This window comes from Zalophus californianus, chromosome 3 (genome assembly GCF_009762305.2).
Source record: "Zalophus californianus isolate mZalCal1 chromosome 3, mZalCal1.pri.v2, whole genome shotgun sequence".
NCBI classification, from domain to species: Eukaryota; Metazoa; Chordata; class Mammalia; order Carnivora; family Otariidae; genus Zalophus; species Zalophus californianus.
Window position 1 is genome coordinate 54,024,008 of NC_045597.1, and position 23,647 is coordinate 54,047,654.

General features: G+C 36.0%; 1 protein-coding gene and 1 pseudogene across 6 annotated transcripts in view; one reads left to right on the forward strand and one right to left on the reverse strand.

Annotated features, from left to right (window-relative positions):
- The window catches only part of ENOX1 (ecto-NOX disulfide-thiol exchanger 1), a 555,783-nt gene that overhangs the window by 269,854 nt on the left and 262,282 nt on the right, over window positions 1-23,647 (reverse strand). For all 6 annotated transcript variants that reach the window (XM_027591387.2, XM_027591386.2, XM_027591388.2 and 3 more), the window contains exon 2: window positions 12,652-12,795. The gene's annotated coding sequence lies outside the window, so the exon portion shown is untranslated. The remainder of the gene's footprint in view (window positions 1-12,651; window positions 12,796-23,647) is intronic.
- LOC113920949 lies at window positions 8,542-8,718 on the forward strand (annotated as a pseudogene).

The window sequence follows — 23,647 nt, forward strand, 5'->3', positions numbered from 1 at the left end:
AGACCTATATAAATGGAGAAAGAATGTATGCTTATGGATTGGAAGGTTCATTATTGATGATATTCAATTCTTCCCAAATTGAGGCTTAGATTCAACATATTCCCAATTAGAACCCCACTAAGCTGCTTATTTTTAGAAACTGGCAAGCTAATTCTAAAATGTACATAAAATTTCATAAAAACTAGGATATCTAAACCAATACTGTAAAAGAAGAACGAAGATGGAAGGCTCACACCATCTGTTTTGAAGACTTACTATAAAGCTATGGTAAACAATACAGTGTGGTACTAGCATAAAGAGCAACAAAATCAATGGAACAGAATAGAAAGCTCAGAAATAGATGCACACTTATATGGTCACTTGATTTCTGTGAATAGCGTCAAGGCATTCATTCCATTAGGGAAAGGAAAGTCTTTTCAACAAATGGGGCTAGAAGAATTTAATATCTTATAATATAGAAAATAATAAACCCAACCCAGACCTCACATAATACACAAAAGTTAATTCAATATGGATCATAAATCTAAACATAAAAGCTAAAACTATAAAGTTCTTTAAGGAAGCCATAGATTTGGGTTTTTTTTGTTTTTTTTTTTTGCCTTGGGGATAAAGTTATTTTAGGATGCAAAAAAACAATATCCATGAGAGAAAAACACCAATAAATTACATCTCTCAAAATTAAAACTTCTGCTCATCAAAAGACATCACTTAAGAGAATGAATAGGCAAGCCATAGAGTGGAATTGTTAAGAAATGGTTACAAAGTTTGTATCTGATTTTATATATAGTAAACCTCAAAAATAAAAGTACAAACAACCCAATGCAATATAGAGATGGGAAAATAATTTAATGCCATTTTCTGAAGGAAGATATATGAAGGCCCAGTAAGCACATAAAGAAGGTTTCCAGATATGAATCATTAAGAAAAATACATATTAGATAACAAGGTAGTACCACTAAAAACCCATCAGAGTGGCTAAAATTCAAAAGACTGACAACACCAAATGTTGAGAATGTAGAACAACTACAACTATCATATACTGTTTGTAGGGATGTAAAATGGAGCAACTGCTTTGGACAAAGACCTGGAAATTTTTTGTAAAACTGAATATGTACATATGATGACTTAAATTCCATTCTTTGATATTGACCTAATAGAAATGAAAGCCTATGTTTACCAAAAGATTTGTTCAGGAATGCTCATAATAACTTCATTTATAAGAGTCAAACCTGCAAAGAGCAAAGGTGTCCATCCATAGAAGAATGGATCAACGAACTGTGGTATACTTATAGAATACAATTTCAGTCCACAGGAAATAGAAATTCATTGCAAAGGAAACAGTCAACAAAACCAAAAGACAACCTACAGAATGGGAGAAGATTTTAGCAAATGTTTTATCAGAGAAATGTTAGTATCCAAAGTCTATAAAGAACTTATCAAACTCAACACCCAAAGAATAATCCAGTCAAGAAATGAGCAGAAGACATGAACAGACATTTCTGCAAAGAAGACATCCAAATTGCCAACAGACACGTGAAAAAATACTCAACGTCACTCGGCATCAGGGAAATCCAAATCAAAATGACAATGAGATACCACCTCACACCAGTCAGAATGGCTAAAATTAACAAGTTAAGAAACGACAGATGTTGGCGAGGATGCAGAGAAAGGGGAAACCTCCTACACTGTTGGTGGGAATGCAAGCTGGTGCAGCCAATCTGGAAAACAGTATGGAGGTTCCTCAAAAAGTTGAAAATAGAGCTACCCTATGACCCAGAAATTGCACTACTGGGTATTTACCCCAAAGATACAGATGTAGTGATCTGAATGGGCACTTGCACCCCAATGTTTATAGCAGCAATGTCCACAATAGCCAAACTATGGAAAAAGCCCAGATGTCCACCAACAGGTGAACTGATAAAGATGTAGTGTGTATATAAATATATATATATATATATACACACACACACACACACACACACACACACACCATGGTATATATATACCATGGTATATATATATACAATTACTCAGCCATCAAAATAATGAAATCCTGCCATTTGCAACAATGTGGATGGAACTAGAGGGTATTATGCTAAGTGAAATAAGTCAATCAGAGAAAGACAATTACCATATGGTTTTACTCATATGTGGAATTTAAGAAACAAAGCAGAGGATCATAGGGGAAGGAAGGTAAAAATAAAACAAGATGTAATCACAGAGGGAGACAAACCATAAGAGACTCTTAACCATAGGAAAAAAAAACTGAGGGTTGCTGGAGAGAAGGGGAGTGGGGAATGGGGTAACTGGGTGATGGGCATTAAGGAGGGCACGTGATATAATGAGCACTGGGTGTTATATACAACTGATGAATCACCGAACTCTACCTCTGAAACTAATACACTATGTTAATTAATTGAATTTAAATAAAAATTAAAAATTTTTTAAAAATTAGAAAAAAGAAATGCACTGATAAATTCAGGAACAGAGTCATCTCAAAAACATTATATGTTTGAAAGAAACCTGACACAGAAGAGTATGTGGTGTATGATTCTGTTTACATGAAGTTCTAGAACATAAGTGATTTACTCTGGGTGGTTGAAGAGGGCTGGGGATTTGCTGGGAAGGGGTATGAGGGAATTTTCTGATTTGAGCACATTTGTCAGAACTCACAGAAATGTACACTTAAGATCTGTGTATGTTATGTAAATACAATTTTGCCTAAAAAAAGAATTATAAAAAAAATCACAAAGTTTGAATTCTAGTAATGATACATAAGCCAAAATATTTGGGGAAATGGTAGTGATGTCTATAACTTACTTATTAAAATGTATCCAAAAAGAAGATGGATTCGTGGATGGCTAGAGGGGTGGAATGATAGTGGTGGGTATATGGGTGTTCACTATACATTTCTTTCAACCTTTCTGTATGGTTAAACATTTTCATAATAAAATGATGTAAAAGAAAAAATTCTTAAAAATGGAGTCTTTCACAATAAATAATAAATGACTTAAAAAAATCAAAAGAAAACAGAAAGCAATACCAGCTCTGTAAGATACTAGCCATGTGAATTTGGCAAACTATTTAAATAGTCTAGGTCTATATTTCTTTATTTATGAAATGTAATGTGATAAATAATACCTTCTATACAGGATTGTTAAAGGACTGTACTTGCTCATATATGTAAAAAACAGTTCCTGGGATAAATAAGCACTGAGTAAATGTTTTAGCTACTATTTTTAGCGAGCATAGAGTGCCTGTGGCCATAAACACACAAAAATAAAATGTCTCAAAAACAAGAGGAGGACAATGTTTGCACATTTCACGAAAGCAACTGTTATGCTTGTTGCATAGATAAAGTCAGATTCACTGTCATTTTTTCCTTTGCATGAATGTCATTTATTAGGACCTCAAAGTGAATGAGCTAGTAGAAAGGAAATACTATATTTTTGAAAACCCATAAAGCGTATTTTTAGAAATGGTATTTCCTTGACTTTAAATTCCAGGAAAATGCTAACACACGGCATGAAGCATGCTGGGCCCAGAAAAGCAAGCCTGCCAGATGCCACAGCAATAAATAGAGTGAGTCCTTGGAGAGGAAGCATAAAGCGAGAATATGTAGCATTATGTCTCCCAAACCCTTCCCATCTGGTACTTAGCCCACTGAAGTCATGGGGTTTTTGGAAATTCACCCTTGTAGGCCACTTTTAATTAATTTTCTTATTTATTTGCTCAGCAAACACTTAAATCACAGCCTACTTTTGGCACAGTTCTATGCATTGCCCTCCAAGACCTAACCAAAATGAAGCTGGGTAAGGTAATCTTAGGAAAAAAAAGTTCTAAGGGCAGTAAAAGAAGAGAATAGTACCATTTACACCCCACCACCTCTTTTTTCAAGATTCACTTTAAAAATACAATTTTAGCATTTTAAATCAATAGATGAAGCAACTGCATGTCTTCCTAAGTTACAGAAATTCTCAGACAGGAAAGACGGCAGCAGAATTTATGTGGGTTATAGCCTACTTTGCTGAGAAGTGTGTAAGTAAAAATACGTTTTTATAAATGATATTTTCTATTGTGCTTATAAACATCATTTTTGTAAATGGATATTGTAAATGCAAGTGGAATTTCTTCATGTGATATCTTTTACTAAATTGAAATGTAGTAATGTTTCTAATAAGAAAACTGACCTCTAGAATGCTGAAAATTTTCATCTTATTTTGACTGCTGTTTTGGGGGTTGTCAAATATATATACTTATGATAATTCCAAGAAACTGTGATTAATGGATTTTTACCCAGGATTTTAACACAACAAAAGAAATTCTTTTAAATGAAAGGAAAAGTACATTCCATTCCCTCAACTCATCTTTATTTTGGGATTATACTTTCTCTGCTAAAATTTAGGATGGAATTTCTAACAGTGATGGCATTGTTCAGTAAATAGCACTCCTTTGTGTGTGTGAAACATTTCAAACGAATGGAAATGGTCTCAGACTTTTTAATCTGGAAAACTTTCACCTATAGTATTTGTTCAAATGTTGTCCATATTTTCAGGGAAGCATTTAGAAAAACGTCTTTCTCATAAAAATATGTCATTCCCTTGTGTCTATTTAAAAAGGAACTCCCTCTCCTACCTCCAGTGCGGGGGCACACACACACAAACCCAACGCTATCAAGAGAAGTTAAAGATAAAATTAAAGAGACACTGGCTGCACGCCAAATTCTGGGATAATAGGGAAGAGAAAGCTGGTTGGCAGTCACCTCTCCCAGCTCTTGTATGTTCCTCCCACTTATCTCTCCTGGGCTGGGGGGCTGGGATGTCCATACTCTATGACCTCTTTCTTGAGTGGAGACACAAGCTGTGAGTCTGGTGTCCCGTGCTTTAATATCTTATTATTCCTCACCTCGAGTGAAACCTTACTGTTGAGGGGAAATAAAATGTTATATGTAAATGAAAATAGTCACTTGGAAATCATCTTTCTGGGTTTCATCACCAATACGCCTGTAATTTTAAAACATCCTTTTAATTTAAACAGTAATAAATTTGTCAGGCAACTATATTAGGAGATCTGTACTCAAAGTTTACCACTGACTTTAGGTTATCTACTGTTTTCTAAATTAGTACACATTGCTGGGGCACCTGGGTGGCTCAGTTGGTTAAACATCGACCTCCCGCTTAGGTCAAGATCTTGGGGTCTTGGGATGGAGCCCAGCAGTGAGCTCCCCACTCAGCAGGGAGCCTGCTTCTCCCTCTCCCTCTGCCAGCCCCCGTTTGTACTCTCACTCCCTCTCTCTCTCAAATGAATAAATAAAATCCTAAAAAAATTAATATACATTGCTCAGCATGGTAAAAGGCCAAACTTTTGTAATTCCTCCCAGTGTGGATCATCTTAGAATAAAATTATTAGGAGGAAGTTAGGGATTCAAGAAGCGGGATGGAGACAGTGTTTGTTGGAGATTTTTACTACCGTATTTACTTGAGAGGGTATAACTAGCCTTGGGATTAAACATCACGTAATTCCAACAAGTGTGTTCTCTCTGGTTCACCCAGATTAGGGAGATTTCCCCATGTTAATTTTGTCTCTTTCACAAGCATCCTTGAAATTCTTTGTTCTTCCTTAATTATTTATGTCTATATCTCAAGTAGTAAGAGCACACTTGAAATTTACAATTTTTCTGGGTTCCTAACACTCATTAGTTTTGTTTTCTGCCTAGACTTGTTAAACTAATTTTGTCTTCAACACTTTTAGGAATAATGCATTACTTATCTTTACATTTTGCATAGCTGTTTCTGTACTAAAGAATCCAAATTTAGGTTTCAATTTACTCAAAATGAACTTGCTGATCCTCAGATCTGAATCAAAACCCAGATTGATTATTTACTCTTTTCCATTCCACTTCCAATGTTAACAGATACTTTCTCAAATTATATTTGAAAAACTTACAATCCAACATCATGACCAATTGTCTTTCTGCCAAGCCATTCTTTTCTTTAAAAAAAAAAAAATTCTATGGACTCTGATATAAAAGAAAAGGAAAAGGAATATAAAGGGATGACAGCAGGCCTATTAGTACTGGACACATTTCCTCATTTTCTTCTGCGGCTCCATCTCAGCTGGTAGCAGAGCCCTGCTGTCCCCCTCCAGCTCCTGGGAGAATCAGCCTGAAGAGGAAGGCAAGGAAGGCTACCGATCTGGTGACAATTAGAGCAGAGTCCCTGTGCAACACCTTGGAGGCAGACAGATGGACAGAGCAGATATTTTATTTTCTAAAGTAAGATCTGCCAAAATGAAGAGTGTGTGATTTGTTGGAATTCGACCACACTTATTAACAAATATGCCAAATGAGACCCTGGGGCCATCGGCAGACCTATCATTACAGTGGGTACTGAATCATAATTTAATGTTAGAAGATAGCCCTAATGATCTCACATTGAGAATATTTGCACTACCAGAACAAGTTCCACTTAAAAACATGTGTGAGTTAAGATTGAAAGCATTTCTCTGCTGATTCCAGACATACAGCAAAGCCCAAATGTGGCGGTAAGGCCCAGCCAGCAGTTATAGGTAATGTGTGCAAGAATTCCTGACAGAAACTCTATTTTCTGAAGACTTATACTCAGGTACAAAAGTCTGCTGAAAACTAAACTTGGCCCAAACCTTAGCTTAGTAGAACTCCATCAAATACAGTGAAAAATAAATGTTGGGTTGGGGGGAACCCTACAGACTTGACTTTCAGAAAAGACCACAGCATTGCTTGCAAGGGAGACCAAAGGAACTTCTCAATACTTATTAATCTTTTTATATAGAAAATTACATTTGGCAAGTGGTAAAATAATTTACAGTATAATAATTTCCAGCATCTTGAAGTTTTCATCCTGAATTTTTCAAAGTTGCATTTTTTTTTAGTGGTGTCAACTGGGTCAGCCCACAGTCACACACAAAAATATGACTGACCAAAAAAAAAAAAAAAAAGGCTTTAATCCCTTAGAATAACAAAACAGAACCAAATATGAGAGTAGTCCAAACTCTAATAAATACAGCTCTTACAATTTTAAGGGAGTAGACGCTTGGTTTGACAGCTCTAAATAATCTGAGAACCCTGAAACAGAGACTTTAATTCTAATAACTCTCAAAAATTAATGCTCTCAGTTAACTCTGATCTTTCATTTGTTTTTATACCTCAGTTTTCAATCACAGGAGGTCAAAATGTTGAAACTAAGCTTTCTAGTAGATGAAAGATGATTACTAGGAAGGCTAAAATACCTCCAAGTCAAATGACCACATAACCTCTACAAATATTTATTACTGTAACCTCTACAAATATTTATTACCTTGTTTATTTATTCAACCATTCAACAAAGATTTATTTAGCACACGCTGGGCAAAACAGTCACAAGATAACCCTAAAATCTACTAAAACAGTACAAATATATATTCCTTTGAGGATTTTTGATAGTACCCCTTTTTTTGAGGGCAGCAGACACTAAACAAATATTTAACTTTAGATCTGGAAATTTTTAACATTATATCTACCTTTTTAAAAATCACACATTTTTATAATGTTGTTATAAAACCAAGAGATGAAAGGAAACGTTTGCTTGCTCCAATGAAAAAGAAAAGGCTTCCCAAACTAGGGGACCCTGGGATGGTGGAGTGTGAAAAACTGTGCAAATAGACTTTAAAAACTATCTCTCGTGGATGCCAGCTGAAGGTCAGAGTCTAAGGGTTGGAAGTAATCCCTTCTTCCTTCTTGCATTCTCTCTGTCTTTGCTCTATTTCTTCTGTCTTTTCTCACCGTTTGGACGCAATTATCCTTTGAGTGAGTCCGAACCGGCAAAGCCACATTAGAAAATGCCCTTCGGAAAAATCAGGAGGGAAGGATGAAGGCACATCTAACAGTAACAATGGAACAAGGTAGAAAAGTTTGCTGATAAGAAGAAAGAAAAGGTTTTGTCATAGAATTTAAAGAAGAAATATTTCCCAAGGGCCCATTCAGTGGCAGGCAGGACACAGCCACACCACGTAGGAAACCCCTATGTCCACTGTGAATGATAAAAAGATGAAAAAAAAAGAAACCTGGTAAATGCTCTGTTGTGAGAAGGTAGATATACTTTATTTGGGAGACTACACAATAATTAACTACTAAGAATGTGCCAGATGTCCATATACTAACATAATAAAAAAAAATGTTGAGGAAAAACAAGTTGCAAAGTTACAAATTCAGTATGATCTCATCCATTTAAAAATAATACTCATATATACACACACACACACACACACACACACACACACACACACACACACGGAGATACAGACTTATATTAGTTATGGATACATATCTATATGTCTACATCTATCCCTCCATAACCAGTATATATAATATGATATAATATAATATAAATGGAATAATATACAATAATTTTATTAGTGTTTGTATTACTTCTGGGGATGGATGAATAAGAAGGAGGGTGATTTTTTTTTTTAGCTTTAAAAAAAGAGATCCAGGGCGGAATTGGTGCCTTCTGCAAGATCGAAATCATGGCAGGTCCAGAAACTGATGCTCAATTCCATTTCACTGGTATCAAAAAATATTTCAACTCTTATACTCTCACAGGTAGAGTGAACTGTGTACTGGCCAAATAAGGAGGAACTGCTCTGATGATCTTATACTTCAAGTTAAGGTCTAAAAAAACACCAGCTGTGAAAGCAACATAAATGAATTTAACCTGTACCTCATCTGTTAAGTTCCCATGCCTGGAGAAGCTAATGTCAACTCATCATGTGATACTCAATTTGTACAATAAATTATGAACCTGGAAAAAAAATCCAAAGCAAATATGATAATATAAATATATTAAAATATGGGGGTGGATATATAGACTTTTTCATTTTCTGTAGGTTTAAACCACTTCATAATAAAAAATGTATTTTAAAAATTGTGTGGTTTAAAAGAAAGATATGTAGAAATTTAGGCAATCAGAATGAACTATTTATTCTCGTAAGTCCAATTTTCTTACTTTTGAGCCTAGAATATACAAGGCTGATTATTTTCCATCTTTAGCAAGAGGAACAATGGAGAGTTAATGTAGAAGAAAAGACTGTCCTTGATATGATAAGTCAGTGGCACTTTTGGCAAATGGATGGTAATTTCCAGATGGAAGTGAATTGTCTGAACATAATTATATTGAATCCTCTAGCTTTAAAAGAGTGTTTCAATCATATACTATCCATGTAAGTCACTCTTTTCTTCCTTATGGGGTGTGAATGTGAGGTTTAAGGGATGGTTAATGGATGCCACATTTTCATTGCCACTAAAAATATATAATTAGAGTCTGGATTTGGGAATAACAATTTGCACATTTAAAGTATTGATTAGCTGTTCAAGACCACACTTGACTTTTTTTTTTTAACCCCTCACAAAGACTTCCTGTTCTTTCAAAATTACCATTAAGCATTTTCCTAATGTAAACCCAAGGATCTCACTAGGTACTAAGGTCCTCTAGCAGGAAGGAAACCTGCAAATATTTTATTAACTTTGGATCATTTGCAATTCTTGGAATTAATAGCAAAGAGCCAGAGGGTTTTTTTTTTAAATCATAATGGTAAATAAGCCTGAAACATTTCACTTGTGAGGCAAGAGTCACGAGATATATTGTTAAATATGAGGGGTGAAAATATATCACAGACACAAGTGGTATTACACAGAATACATTTTTCTGAAAAAAAATAGTCTCCATGCATGAGGATTAGATATATACCCACAATAAGAGGGCATATTGACCTATAATTTTCAATATTACATCCTTGTATTTTTTATTATATGCTATTTTTCAGCTAGTAGAGGAACATGGTCTCATAAAGCTAATATTTATTCTTCCATGTTTATAGAGCTAGTAGTGCATTTCAGGAAATGAGAAACACTGAAAAGTCAAATATAACTTGGTGTCTGGTACACAAAAGAAGACAGAACGGGAAAATCACCATGTTTAAAAAATCTGGCTGAGGAACTCAGTCATAAAGCTTTCAATAATTAAATAACATAAGATAAAGGAAGCCTTTGATGCTATAATTTCTCTCTTCATACATGTAAGCCTTTTTAGATATGATAAATCTTCTCATGTAGGAATCCTCATTTTACTAGAAAACAGAGTCCTCTAGTCCAGTCCCTATTTTCAACTCTGTACTTACCATGTGCATTTTGTAGAAGGTAAGGCAGATATTAAGTATAATCTATTATAACAATCCAGATACTCCTACTTAGAATTGTATCTGTAAGTCATGAACACTTCTCATTTTGTTAATAAGTAACTTCTGTACTAGGGAATTAAATGATTTCTTATGTTAAATTAAAAAAATTCATAGTGAATGAGATTTTGTTTTTCTATGGAAAGGTACCTATATTATGGTAAATGTCTCAAGAAATCAGAGCCTTTTTAAAAAATATTTTAGAGAGAGAGGGAGAGAGCTCTACCTATTATGTATTACAATATATTTCTAGGATGTGCTTTTTTTTTAAAGATTTTATTTATTTTAGAGAGAGAGAGCACACACGCACACGTGAGTGAAGAGAGGGCAGAAAGAGCGGGAGAGAGAGAATCTTAAGCAGACTCCCTGCTGAGTGCGGCACCCAAAGAGGGGCTCAATTTCACTACCCTGAGATCTTGATCTGAGTTGAAATCAAGAGTCAGATGCTTAACCGACTGAGCCACCCACGCGCCCCAAGAAGTCAGAGCCTTAACAGACTGTCTGTGGGAGAAATTTGCCAAAGCTCAAATGTTTTTACATTCTTTCAATTTACAACTTTCCTTGAGACCTTGGAAGGATCAGAAAGATAAAAGTCATCAAGTCATTTCCTGATTCTCTGCTTGAAGCATGAAGTAGGAGCCATCAAAAAGCAAGTGAGGGAGAAAGGAGAAATGTTGATGGAGGGTGGGTGAAGCAAAGGATATTGGATTGAAGGGAGGGAGAATTTCAGCTACAACCAAGAACCCTTTAACCTCCCCAAAAACTGATCCTCAAATTTCTGAGGAAGCCCATGACATGGAGTAGGGAGTTGAAACTAGGGTACATGGTGAAAAGCAAGTGAAGAAATATTCCTTTGTTACTTACCTTTTTCAGTCTTCCCTCAGATGTCAGCTTTTCTACTCCTTTCTTGGTGACTGAGCTAATACCTTTGCAACATCAACCCCACTATTTCCTCTGGGGTCTAGGTCCTCTCTTTTCCCTAAATCCTCAGAGCTGTCCTCTCTTTGCTATTTTCCTGCACTGAGTTCTGACACTATCTTTCCCAGAGCCATGTTCCCATATCAAACAGCAGTGATGTCCTTTAAACACCAAACCAGAAATTCTAGTTCTCCAAAAGAGCATTCATATATGCATATTACTGTTTCTGGACAGTTGAGAAATAAATGTAAGCCCAGAATAGAAGTATGATGGAGTGGGAAGAAAATGGTACCTAGTGTTAAAAACTGGGTTTTAGGCCCAGCCCCACCCTTCACTCAACTCTGCCAGTTTCAGCATCCTCAATTCAAAGTGAGGAGTTTGTAGTCTGGGCCTCACCCTTCAAAGTGAGTCAATCAGGCCACCTGACAATGAAGGGTGCAGTAGGAAAACTGGAATCTAGCCCAGCACTGCGGTGAAATCTACTTTGATTTCTCAGTAGAAATAAAAGAAATAACAAGAAAACCCACAGAAAAGGGCCATTAGGGGAGAAAACATTTGTCACTGTGGACGGAATCAAAGTCCAACCAAATGAAATAAATGCCTGTGGAAAAAGACATGTCAATCTAGGGAAAGTACAATGTTCCTTCTCCCTTGCTCTTCATTTAGTTTTTGTCCACTCGGTGGACTAAGCTTTACCCCCTCCCTTGTTTATTTCCCATCTATGAAAGACGCATGGGTTGAATTCAGCCGTTGGGTAGGTCTTTGTCAGAAAGTACTTTCAAAATAAAAGTATTTTACTTGGTACTACCTCAACAGCAAAATATGTCTTCCAAAATAAGATGCTTGTTTTGCTAGCAAGATTTTCTTATTGAGTAAGCAACAATATTGTTAGCAATTTTTCAAGCTGTTAATATATATACATATTAAAAAGCAACAACAACAACCCTGTTCTATCATTATAAATCACAGGGTGAGTACCCCTTGGTAGAACTAAATGAAAACATTCTGGCCACTGAGGATTTCTAATTTAAAACCTGTCATAATAATAATGCTAGTTGATACCGACAAATGCAAATTTGATTTTTTAATGTTTCCAAATATAATTTATCCACAAGGTCTCTAACTATTGAAAGTACTTAACAAAATCTGATATATATTATAGATACTCAATATAAATTTATTGAATCTATTCCGTTAGAATTTATGAATGAAAAGACAAAATTTGTTTTGAGCCAATGTGGGGGATATTATATTTCTAATATCCTTGTAACATCCTACAGAGCATACAACAATAAGTATGAGAAGTAGCATATCAAATTTCTTTTCATTTGTATCTATTTCCCAATGAAATCACAGGATTATAATCTGTGCATAATCTACCCCAGAGTTCTTATTACAGTAGAGTACAACTATGATCCATTTTTAAAATATCCCTCAAAATTAATAATATCTTCACTAAGAGAAATAAAAAATATTAACACAAACCTTAAGACCTCCAGCAGATCAGAAGACAAGTATGTTCTCTGGGTACCTGGTTGAGACCATGTATTCACAAAAGTCTTTTAAATGGAAGCTGTTCACAAATGGCGTCCCATGGAAGACAGTGTGGCTCTGACATGCCAGATGCTTCTGGAAAGAAAGAAAAGGACGCTCTTAGGAAGTATCCAAGTACCATTACTGCCAGTCTCAGCCATCATGGTCTGTACTAGCACCTTCTGCCATTATTAATATAATGGTATTCATTTCTGTTATCTTCTTACCCCTAAAATCGTATTCATAAATGGCAGGGTAGGACAATAATCTCTCAGTCCTGTATATAAAAACCTTTAAAGATGAGGAGTACTGAAGAACTGTGCATGGGGGGTGAGCACAGAGACAGGAACTGGTATTTATGGAGTACCTACCAGCACAGCAAGGCGTTGTGTATATATGGGCTCTTAATCTGAACCACGGGCCTGCCATGGGAGAGTACTGGCTCCATTTCACAGATGAGAGAAGTAAAGTATAGACTCCTGAGGTCAGGCTTAGAATCTGAGTCTTGCAAAGCCCAAAGGCTTTAGGGCTGGCTCTTTCCCTCATCTCACTCTGTGGCCTATGTGATTTAGAAAAATATTTCACAAACAGAATTGACAGGAGAGCAGACAATGCTACAATTTATTAAATTAATTCAAACATCATTAATTTCAGACATTTTCTTTCCTGTTTTGCTTTAGTTTTATGTATAATCTGGTCTTAATTCAGTCACAGAAATACAGATCCTCAGTTCTAAGCAGGGCAGTTTGTCGCCCATCTTTGTTCTTTGGGCAAAGAGAGAAAACTCACTGGAGACTCTGTAGCCCCCTTGTGAAGACCGCCATGCCAGTTTGTGTGCTGTTTCCATCAAGGAGAGCAGCGCCATCCTCTTCCTCTGCTGCCTCTGCCTAACCCACTGTTCCTTCCCCGTGACAGTGAAAGGGAATCCTGACTTTTCCTGAGGGTGTGCCTGCTACAGTTGGGGAGGGAAGCCACACCGTCTGTGGATCTCTGAGTGCTATTACTGTATCTCCTCGTGGTCATGTTCATCTGAAGGTGGCTGGGCAAGCCTCGGCAGGGCACCATCTAGATTTCCATTCTCCTTGTTCATCAAATAGCTGTATGTTTCCGGTTGCCCCAGTGCCAACACAGAGAGCCCCTCAGCCTACCCTCCACCAGCTGTCCCAGCACCTCCTCTCACAGTGTGTTTCAGGGTCACTGCACACCAATTAACCACTTCAAAATCTCCCTTGAAGTTCCAGCTTTTAATGCCACTGACTTCTGAGTATTGGGGACTTTTAGTTCATATCCACACTGCATTTGGGAAGCCCCTCAGAAAAGCTGGAGAATGATAGAGCAGGAAAGTCACATATAACTGTAAAAATTTTATTTTATTTTATTCTATTTTATTTTGGGAACAAAAGCTTAAGTCATGAATAAAGAAACGGGAAAACGAGAGATAGCACTTTCAGAGTTCTATAGGACTGGAGCCTGGGATTATTACATGGGGGGAAAAAGAAAAAAAGAACAGAGCCAAACAGAGCCAGTTTATCTTTGCATAAAAGAAGGAGGAAGTGCTTGACAAAGAACTGGGAAAAGAAGTATTTGGACCATAGGATCTAACCTAAATGACAGGGATAAAAATAGAAACTCTTCTTAATGCCTTGTATACTAGCATTGTTTTCTTCATATCACTCAAAAGCAAAATTTCAGGTGATATGCCTAAACCTGTAGACCCTGCTTCCCATAAAATCCAAATGGCAGTTTTCAAGTATTCACTTGGCTCATTTGTTGACTGCTCATTTATTTATGAGTCAATCAGTAAGTCATAAAACTCCAGGAATATGGAAACAAGGTAGTCCACCCCTCAAGCCTGTTAACTTTCTTGCAGGGGTATGTGAGTAGGATGTCAAAAGTTATAAGAAGGGCATACTGATAAGTGTTTGAAATAATGGGGTCTGGACCAGACCGCCTAAGGGTGCTCTTGTTTCATCACTCACTGGCGATATGACCTGGGGCAAAGTATTTGACTCTTTACCCTCAGCTTTCTCCTCTGCAAAATGCAGAAATGGTATACTTCCCCTGCAGGTTTTTGTGATCATGAAGTAAGATAACCTAGAGAAAGGTTTGGCACAATGAGTGGCAGGTAGTAAGAACCCATCAAATGTTAGGGAGGAGTAATATGATTGCCACGTAACAGACCATGATGATGTCAGGAAGGCAAAAAGAGCTTCCAAGCTTTAGTGAGTTGGAATCCTCTCTAGAGGTAGGGGATGAAGGGAATCAAGAAGGCTGCCATGGGAAAGGTAGCATCCAAGATCAACCATAACTAAACAAGCACAAATGACTAGGCTTTTACAGAAATCCTCTGAAGATAATTGAAAAGCTAGAAAATGAGCTACTTTAGGGGAAAAAAATAGGTCCATGAAATTAGACATTATTTCCCAGGATTTGGTGTGAAAGTAGGTATCTGCCATAACAACACAGTCAGGGAATCATACAAAGAAGAAAATCTGTATTTTGCTACTAAGAAAGATACAGTATCTCACTGAATCCTGTTTTATTCAACCATAATCCAAAATGACACCATGGCTTTTAATGGAACTTGGCAAGCTCTAGACACACCACTTTTAAACTTAGCTTCAAATTTAAATCACAGGGCTTGTGACTCAAATCTCCAATGTGAACTTTACAGGGTATTGTTCAAGAAAACATGTCTGTCACTGTGCAGAGAAACTATACATCCTTTTATTCCAGGAAGTATAACGAACAGATGTACTATATTGTTAGAAGCAGAGAGCCACAGAAGGATTGTGTGACTTTGATTCTCTAGAAGCAATGAAAAAAAAGACTGTGTTTGATTTTGCATCATTCATTCAGAAATGTTGTCTTCTTCCATTAATGAACATTCCTATTCTCCCCTATTCTGGACTTTATTTAATTCAAAAGAAGCTTAGCAGGAATCCCATCATTTATAGATTAAAAATGTAGTCTCTCTGAAGTCTCTTTTCAAGGGCTTACTGAGCCATGCTACTTTGTCCTTGCCAGACACATACAATATTGTACTAAACAGAAGAGCTAGAAGCACACAGTGGCTCGGATTCTCCCCATCCCCACCTGCTTCCCAGCCCAGGGAGGTCTGCATTAGGAGAATGAATCTGCAAAGCTCCTGGTAGCATTGTTCCCTTCTTCATCCCTTCCACTGGATAGGAAATCCTACCATTGCTTCTTCCCATTCATCCAATTCATGATATTATACTGTATGTACTCTCCTAAGCTTCTAGCTGGTTTTCCTTCTTGTAGCTCATCTTGAAAACAGTCCAAAGATCAGTCACCCTCTCTGACTGGTCTAGGGTGGTGACAAATATTTGGAAGAAAAATTAATGAATGACTACATAAATGAAATGAAATGAAATCCTAATTATGTATATCCACTACTGAAGAGCCTACAACGGTGCCCTATTGTCTAAAGGATCGGATCTAAGTTCCTTATTAAGAACACTGTTCCCACCACTAACTTTAAAAACAGATTCTTTCTGACCTAAACCCTGGAGTCAAAAAGGAATGGTTTGTTCATCATATTACAGTGAATCTCAACTAGGGGTATATGACAATCACCCAAATCTTCTGAATTGGACACAGTGGAGGAAATTTTAAATTTTTAAATTTTAAAAAATGCTCTGCAGGTGATTCAGACATACATCACTTGTTAAGAACCACTGCTGTGCCTTCTCTTCTGTGTACCAACCCGCCTTTCAGAGAGTACTAGAAGCCTCACCTTCTTCAGTGAATCTTCCTAGGCCACAACAATATTTCATCCCTCTTCTAGTTTCTCACTGTAGAGTTAAAATATTTTAAGCTGGAAAGGATCTTCCATTGATTCTCTTGCTTAACTAGATACCAGTATCACACCCTTGTATAATCCCCTTCTCTTCCCCACCTTGGGTGTGGGCTAGATTTAGTGACTTCTAATGAACACAATACGGCAAAAGTGATGGGAAGTGACATCTCTCTTGCCCTCTGACTCTGATGATAGCCACTGCCTCATTGTGAGCTGCCCAATGGAGAGGCCCATCTGGCAAGGAACTGAGGGAAGTTTCCAGCCTAAGGCTTTCAGTCCAACACAGGAGGAACTGAATCCTGCCAACCACTGAGTAAGCTTGTTAGAATCATACAGTATATTATTCTTTTTTGTCTGGCTTCCTTTGCTCAACATAATGATGATGATTTATTGTTATTTTTAATCTATTAGTTAATCCATAAGAATTACTCCATTGTGTAAATGTGTGGTATTCCATTGTATGAAAATACCATGATTTGTTGTCCATTCTTCTATTGATGGACATTTCAGGTTGATCCAGTTTGGGCCATTATACACAAAGCTATCATGAACATTCTTATTCAAGGTTTTTTGTAGAAAATAATCATTTTCTCATGTAAATAGGCATGAGATTGCTCAGGCATAGGGCAGGTACATGTTTAAGTTTCAAAGGAATCACCAGTTTTCCAAAAATGGCTTTTCTATTTTACCCCTCACCAGCCCTGTATGAGTCTCTGCATTCCCATGTCCTCATGAGCATGTGGGGCCATCAGTGCTTTTATTTTTAGTTATTCTAGTGGGCATGAAGTAGTATTTAAATTTCCATTTCCCTTATGACTAATAACGTCCTTATTGCAACTTCAAATGTGTTTTGTACATTGTATTATCTTCTGTGAAGGTTTTGTTCAAGTCATTTGTCCTTTAGGGGAAGGATGTTCTTTGTCTTTTTAAATTAAATTGTAAAAGTTTCTTTATATATTCTGGATTCAATTCCTTTATCATATATATATATATTGCAAATTATTTTCCCAGTCTGTGGCTTCTCTATTAAAAATGTTCATGAGCAGGAGTTTTTTTATTTTGGTAAAGTCTACTTTAACAGGTTTCATTTCGACAGTGTCAGGGCTTTTGGTACCCTAAGATATAGTTATCTTTCTAAAAAATACTCTTACAGTTTTTTTCTAGAAGCTTTACAGTTGTTTTTATATAAAAATCTATGATATATCCTGAATTAATTTCTGTGTGAGGTAAGCATTAAGTTTCATTTTGTTTCAATACAGCTAATAAATTGCTCCAATACCATTTGTTGGTAAGTTCCTTTATCCCACTAAATTGCTTTGGTGCCTTTGTTGAAAATCAATTAACAATATAATTTCTTCTTTCCTGATAGTTGATTCTGTTCCACTGATCCACTTTTCTATCCTTATCTAATACCATATTTTCTTAATTATTGATGCTTTTATATAAATCTTGTAATCAGGGAGTAAGAGACCCCCAGTATTGACATTCTTTTTTAAAAAATGTTTGACTCAGTAAAAAAAAAAAAAAAAAAAAAGAGGAAAAAATGTTTTAATCCTTTTAAATCCTTGTATTTCCATAGAAATTTTAGAACTTGTCAATTTCTATCAAAAAACCTTTTGGTAGAACAACAATAAAACCTTTTGGGACTATGTTACATCTGTCCATTATTTTGGGAAAAACCAACATTTTAACAATGCTGAGTCTTCCATTCTAGAACATGGTATATATCTCTCCACTTATTTACATCTTCTTTAATTTTTATCACAAATGTTCTATAATTTTCAGTGTATAGGTCATGTACTTATTTATTTAAATATATTACTATTTTATGGTTTTGATACTACTATAATTGGTATTGCTTTAAATTCCACTTTCCAATTATTTCTTAGTGTATAGAAATAGGACTGATATTTTACATTGACCTTGTATCCTGAAACCTTGCTAATAAATTCAATACATTTTTGCTAAGTTCAAATAGGTCTTTTTAGGTCCCTTTGGACTTTCTAGATACACAATCATGCCATTTGCAAATAGAGACAGTTTAATTACTTCTTCCTTTCCAAACTGTAAGCTTTAAAAATTTCTTTTACTGGTTAATTCTATTGCATTGGCTAGGATCTCCAGTACAGTGTTAAACAGAATTAGTGAGGGCATCCATGCATTCTTCCTGATTTTGGAGGAAAGCATTTATTGTTTCAACATTGTGAGTTGCAGATTTTTCACAGATGTTCTTTATCAGATTAAGGAAGATCCCTTTTATTTGTAGTTTTGCTGAGAGTTTTTATCATTATTTGGTGCTAAATTGTGTCAAATGCTGTTTCTGGGTCTATGGATATAATCATATGATTTTGATCCTGTATGTGGACTGATTTTTTAATGGTAATGCATACTTAACATACTTGGAATAAATTCAATTTGGTCATGACATATCATTTTTTAAATATATCACTGTATTCTATTCCTAATTGTGGGTCAAATATTTTTGTGTCTATGGTCATAAGGGATATCAATGTGCAATTTTCTTTTAGAGTGTTCCTTATCAGGACTTAGTATTCAAGTTATGCTGGTCTCAGAAAATGATTTGGGAAGTGTTGTCTTTAACTCTATTTGTTTCAGATTTATATTATTTCTTCTTTAAATGTCTGAAGGAATTCAGTAGTGAAACCATGTGGATCTGAATTTTTCTTTGTGGGAAGGCTTTTAATTATAAATTCAATTTATTTAACAAATATAGAGCTATGTCTGCTTTCTATTTCTTCTTGTATCAATGTTAGTAGATTTAATCTTACTAAACAAGAAATTTATCTATTTCATCTAAGATGATTTTGTCTCTTACTGCTTCTCACATCATAATAACAATTCCTGAACTTATGTTTTTTCCTTTCTATTTCACTTGACTAAACTATATGCATCTTTCCTGGCTTTCTTCTTGACATATTTAGCTAAGTGTTATTTTTCCTTTTCTGTAAGCTTCTCTAGCCCTTACTGATTTAATATTGTACTGCTTTCTTTTTTCTTTATCTTTCATTAGTTTATTTTATCTCTGAAAATAGAATCCTTGAGGGCAGAAATTACTAATTTCGACTTCATTGTTCTCCATAGCATCAAATATACTTGTTTAACATTAAATAAATACTATGAGATTATTGATTTGTCCATTCTGTGGTTTACTCTAAACATCTATTGTGGATAAGCTTGGAGTGTATTACAATGCCAAGGAGCCATGGAAGGGTTAAAAATAATGATACTAATAAAAATTATTATTCAACATGTCAAAAGGCAGAGGAGCCAACCTGAAAGAGTTCCCAGTGGCCAATATAAGAAACAGAATAAATAATGATCACTTTAGACTATGTAACCAAAAACTAAAATAAATACTCATGAGTCCATAATGGTATTAAAATGATTGAATAAACAAATAAATGGGAAAAAAGAGACAAGTCTTCTTACAGAATTTCAAATAAAAAATGTAGAAGGAAGGAGGGAAACAGAAAGTAATTAGAACACTCAGTAGTAATTGCTACAGACAAGACTTAATGATGAATACTAAAATTAGTGGGCAAAAACTTGAAGAAGAGCATGATAGTTAAATAGCCTCTAAGTAGCACCCCTAAAATATTAAAATTACCTTAGTAGTTTTAACATAATACAAAATATTTTGATACTCTTCTACCCAGGAGATGTAACTTAATTTCTCTCCAATTGACTGTATGCTAAACTTAGTAACTTGCTCTAAATGAATATAATATTGAAAAAGAAAATAGTAACTGTGAAGGCATTGGGCAGACATTACCTCAAATGATCAAGGTTCATATCATCAGTAAAAGTCATGTTGCTATCATGTGCCTTTGCTATAATAAGAAGGGTACTTCATCTCTGTGGTATTGTTTCCTAGAATCCAAAACTCTAGCTTAATCATGACAAAACATCAGGGGAAAAAAACTGAGCAAAATCCTACAAAATATCTGACTAGTACTCTTCAAAATGTCAAGGTCATGAAAAATAGGAAAAAACTGTGGAACTGTCACAGATTGGAGGAAACTATGGGGACATGATCCCTTGGTATCTTAAGATGGGATCCTGGAACAGAAAAGGACAGAAATGAAAAACTAGTAAAGTCCAAATAAAGAATGGAGTAGAGGGGCACGTGGGTGGCTCAGTCGGTTAAGCATCCCAACTCTTGATTTTGGCTCATGTCATGATCTCAGGGTCCTGGGATCGAGCCCTGGGTTGGGCTCCCCACTCAATGGGGAGTCTGCTTGGCCCCTCTCCCTTTGTCCCTCCCCCTGCTCATGCTGTCTTTCTCAAATAAATAAATCAATCTTAAAAAAATAAAGTATGTAGTATAATCACTTGTACTGTACAATATTAATTCCTTAGTTTTGATAAGTGTACCAAGGTTACATAACCATGGCACAGGTACCATTAGGGGGATCTGAATGAAGAATATACAGAAACTCTCTGTATTATCTTTCTAATTCTTTGGTAAAACTAAAATTATTTCAAAATGAAAAGGTTGGTTTTCTTTTTAAATTTTTAAAAAACATCTATTGAATCAGACCACATATATATGTTTGGATTCACTGGAAGTCTGTGCTCCTTGTATTTATATTAATAATTGAATTTATGCTCCCTTTTGTGAAATACAGTCCAGATTGGATTTAAAACTAGACGTAGGGGTGCCTGGGTGGCTCAGTCGTTAAGCATCTGCCTTTGGCTCAGGTCATGATCCCAGGGTCCTGGGATCTAGCCCCGCGTCAGGCTCCCTGCTCAGCAGGAAGCCTGCTTCTCCCTCTCCCTCTCCCCCTGCTTGTGTTCCCTCTCTCTCCGTCTCCCTCTCTGTCAAATAAATAAAATCTTTAAAAAAAAAAAGTCCTAACTGAAAAAAAAATAAAACCACACATAAACAATTTTAAGAAATGGGCTAAACAAGAGTAATTTATTAATAACATCATCAGTAATAGCCATAACAAATATATCCAAGATGACACAGGATACCATTAGAGAAGTAAATAATAAAAGTCAATATCCAAAACCACTCTCTCTCCAAAAGTCAGTGAGATAATACTGATTCTCTCAGGAAACAAATAAATAAAAGAAACTTACAGATATCCTTTGGTGAGGTAGTACCAAAATATTTTACATTTTAATTTCTCAAGCAACTTAAAAAATATATGAAATTTATACTGGTTCTAGATGTTTCCAGCTCAAGAAGACAAATTGATCATATGGTTTATACCATGCCTTCCCAGGTTCCTATTAATATTAAAGTCAAGAAGCTGGATGACCATAAACCTATAAAACCAAACACAATAGGAATGGGTGAAACAATTCAGCAAAATCCTAGATGATGGACTTGAACAGAGGACTAATAAAGCTATAACCTAGATACATGTAGGAAGAGAGGATCATCAAAAGAATCCAGAAAGTTGGAGACTAGTGCCAAGAAATAATAAGCTTTCCAACAAACACCATAAAAAGCAGGATGCTAGACTATAATCTCTCATGATAGAGTCCCCAAATTTTCATTCTTAAATATAACTGGATAACTGTTGACAGACATTTGTAAAAATGTTGTAAAGATAAAAGAAAAATATCTACAACAAACACACACACAAACAAAATGACCTTTGAGGAAACCTGAATAATCTGGGGAATAGAACTTTAAAATCTAAAAAACAAGAACAAGACGCTTAAAGACTGAGCCACCCAGGCGCCTCAAAGCTTGTAATTCTTTTAACTGTTTCTGTGTTTATACTTTTGTTAGTGCCTTTAAAGTTCTAAATATATTTGTAATATTGGCTAAGTCAAGTATGAGTGTGTGTGTTTATAACCACCATTTCCTGATTTATGAAATTTAGATATTATCTGTTTTAATACTGGGATTTATAAGAAAATATATATTTGGTCATCTGATTGACCAAATATATATTTCTCATATGTGTTTGGTCTTTGTACATGGTTCCTGGCTCACAACTCCCAAAACTCTTGGAATTTCCTGAGCAATAAGAGCAATAGGAGTGTCTTTGGTTATAATATTTGATCTTTTCCTAAGTTTCTGAAATCTGCTTCATATCCATAAAGGCGAAATGGGTGTCTTGTTATTCTTAATAACTGGGTTTATGTGAATGTGGTGAATTTTGAAAGCACCTGGGGATAGGGGCTGGTTGCGAGGGGAACCAACCATAAATAGAAGATTGGAACTTTCATTTTCACCCCCTGATTTCCTGGGAGGGGGCAGGGGCTGGAGGTTGAATCTATTGCCAATGACTAGTGATTCAATCACTCATGCCTATGTAATGAAGCCTCCATAAAAACCAAAGGATGGGGTTCCAAAAGCTTCCTTATCGGTGAATATGTGGAGGTTGGGGAGAGTGGCACACTCAGAGAACATGGAAGCTCCATACCCTTTCCCCATACTGGGTCCTCTCATCTCTTCCACCTGGCTGTTCCTGAATTATATCCTTTTATAATAAACTGATAATCTAGTAAGTAAAATGTTTCATTGGGTTCTGTGAGAAGTTCTAGCAAACTAATCAAACCCAAGGAGGGGGCCTTAGGAACCTCTGATTTATAGCCAGTTGGTCAGAAGTACAGGTAACAATCTGGACTTGTGACAGGCATCTGAAACCCAAGGAGGTGGTTGTGAGAACCTCCAGTCTGTGGGTCTGAAGCATAGGTAATGACCCAAGCTTGCAACTGTCATCTGACATGAGTCAGGAGAAGGTAGTCCTGTAGGATGGAACCCTTAGCTATAGAATCTGATGCTATCTCCAAGTAGATAGTATCAGAATTGAGTTCAATTATTAGACATCCTGTTGGTATCTGAAAATCCTTTGCTGGTGTGGGGGGGAACCACCCTCCCCCACTTTGGAAACTGAGTCTTAGGACACAAAAAGATCTGTTGACTTACTACCATATAGATAAGGATCTAGCTAGCTTATTTGTACTAGCTGCCTATTCTCAATATACTCTTTTTTTTAGTTCTCTTATTACCTGTGTTCCTTAAAATAATATACTTATTTCTTTTTTTAAAAAAAGATTTTATTTATTTGAGAGAGAGAGCACGAGCAGGGGGAAGGGGGAAAGGGAGAGGGAGGACCAGACTCCCTGCTGAGTAGGGAGCCT